Here is a 2896-nt window from a genome sequence, read left to right on the forward strand (position 1 = left end):
GGTCGCTAGGGCCCAGGGCACTGACCCACCTCAACCCTGTGCCACCTGCCAGGCTTGGCTCTCATCTCTCCCCATCCTCTCTGGCAAACACATCCTCCCATGGCCACTGCATCAGTGGGTGGTTAACAAGCTTCTCATCCCTGTCAGATCCAATCAGCCCTTGTTACTTCACTGAGCAGCAGAACCCGCAGGGAAGCTGTGTGGGCTGGGTTGCCAGGAAGCTGGGCATGCGAGCACGGAGGTGGCAGGGACAGAGACAGCCAGTCTTCACCTCCTCATGCCAAGGAGAGGGTAAGCCCAGGGTCAGGGGAGAGCTCTGGAGGGATCAAAGGAGGTGAGGCTGTGGGAGAGAGGCAGGGGCTCAGGCAGAAGGGAACCGGGGGGCTGAGGGACGCCTCTGAACAGGGGTCACGCCTGACCCTCAAAGAGGGTGACTCTTGCGCTCTGGGAAGTGGCCGCAACAGCACCCACAGGCTAGAGTGCACGCTGAAGCTCGACTGTCCAGGGGCACACTCGACCCAACAGAGCCCACATGGGAGGAGCCGAGACCTTCCACCAGCAGCCACCAGCCGCTGTCAGCCAGGCCAAGGAACTGCGAGCAGCTGGACCCAAGGATGGGTATTAGTTACCTACTGCTATGTAAAAAACTCACCCCAAAACTCACGACTTAAAACAACCATATGCATTTCTCACCTCCCACTGGGGTCAGGCATTCGGGACCCACTTGGCTGGGCATTTCTGGCTCAGGCCCTCGGTGAGGCCGCAGTCCCTATCTCAGCCAGGGCTGCTGCCACTAGAAGCCTTGGCCAGCTGGGAGGATACACTTCTAGGCAGCGTCTTCGCCTTGCAACGAGCTGCTGCTGTTGACCGTTGGTGGGAGGCCTTGGTTCCACATGGGCCTCTCTACTGGGGACTTGGGTCAACTGTGCCCCCAGACAGTTGAGCTTTGGTGTATCTCTGCCATGTGGGCGCTGCCGTGGCCTGCCACTTGAGATGCGGCTCTGAAATTCGAGGTAGCCACTACCCTTCTTCGGGAGAGTCCATGCGGGAGAGGGCTTGATCCAGGATTAATGAATAGCATCAAAGAGTGTGAGGTCCACACAGGAGCAGGCTGGAGCCTGTGGCCATCCTGCTACCACCCCTTGTGAGGCACCAGGACTCCCGACCACTGCCCTCTGCTGTCCCTTGCATCGCAGCCAAGGGCTCCTGTTCCCTCCCCTGCCCAAGGTTCTCACTTCCTCCGCGAGGGCACAGGTTATGAATTCAAATGCCTGCAAAAGCGAATATGTGAAAAAGTCAGGTGTGACAGGAACTGGGGAGCCTGTGGCAAACTAGAGAGTGCCTGAGGGCTTATGCTGCAGATACTGGCCAAGCAAATGGTAGCTGCCAGATTTGGCCTCTGTCCACCCGTCTGCAACTCAAACACCGTAGGGGATGAGATGAAAGCAAAGCCAAATCACGACCCCACAGCTGCCCCTTACACACAAACACACACACACACACAGGCGCACGCACACACACACACACACACACACACACACACACACACACACACACACACACACACACACACACACACACACACACACACACACACACACACACACACACACACACACACACACACACACACACACACACACACACACACACCTGTACCGGTGCTCCGGGCAGGCTGGAGAGCGAACCAGTCGCCCCTTGCCCAGGTTGTGGAGCCATTAGGCTGGATCCCTGTGAACCGCGAGGTCGGCCCGAAGTCCCTTCCCGCACTCCCCTGTTCCCTCCGTCCACCCCCGTCCAGATCCCTTCGGACTCCTCCAGAGAAGGGAGCGACGGAGGGAGGCGCGGTGGACGCTGCGGCCAGGGTTCTGGGGCAGCCGAGAGGGTGGCGAGTGGCGCAGGGCGAGGGCATCTGCAAGAGGGCGGCGTGGTCCGCGGAGAGCGAGGCTCGGGAGCCGGAGCCCAGGCGAGCCCCCCAGGGCGTTTGCAGGCGGGGAGGCGGCGGCGGGAAGGACCGGACGAGCGAGCGCGCGCTGTGGGCCCGGGGCGGGCGGCGGGGCGGGCGGCGGGGACGGGCGCGGCTCTCCTCTGCCCCCGCGCGGCCGCAGACAGCGCTGCGCCGGCCTCGCCTCTCGTTTTCCGCCAGACCCGGCCTCATCACTGACAGCATCTGGCCGAAGGCGGTGCCGCCACCTCTGCGCCCTGGGCCTCGTTGTCTCCCCGCTAGCCGGTCCCGGGAGCGAGAGCACAGGTGCGCAGAGCAGTCCAGAGGGAAACAGGTCGGAAGCTAAGAGTGCCTGAGATGGCACAGGGCCGTCGAGGACGGGACTCACCCCAGCCAGACCTGAATTTTCCTGCAGCCACTGGGCGGGGGCTCCAGGTGGCATCTATATACCAATCATCCCCCTCACCCTGGGGGGCTCCCTTGTCCCCGGAAACTGCCCCGAAATTCCCTCCCCAGCCCCAGTCCCTCTCCTCCCTTCCCTTCCGAACACAAGAGCATTGAACTTCTCCAAACCCTGCCTTCCTCCTCCAGGCAGCCTTCCAGCCAGAGAAGAGGTATGTGGGATTTGGTAGGGGTGTGGGAAGAGAGTGGGTGAGAAAGAGGTGGAACCACGTGTGGCAGCTAAGGAGAGCACCCCCACACCCGCTCACTGGGAGACTCTCGCAGACTCCATGCATTCCGTGGGGGAAGAAGAGGTGGCAAGGACAAGAACAAAAGGATCTGGGAGGACATCGGGCCAGGTGATGATGGGCTGATGGCGGGATTACCAAGGGGGAGGGGCACTAGTCTGGGGAGAGCTCCTCACCACCTCCAACAGAGGGGCCTCTCTTCCCCCACCCCAAGAGGCAAAGCTCAACAGCAACGGAGCAAAGGAGACCAGCACACATGGCA

Source organism: Macaca thibetana, chromosome 11, assembly GCF_024542745.1.
Source record: "Macaca thibetana thibetana isolate TM-01 chromosome 11, ASM2454274v1, whole genome shotgun sequence".
Lineage (NCBI taxonomy): Eukaryota > Metazoa > Chordata > Mammalia > Primates > Cercopithecidae > Macaca > Macaca thibetana.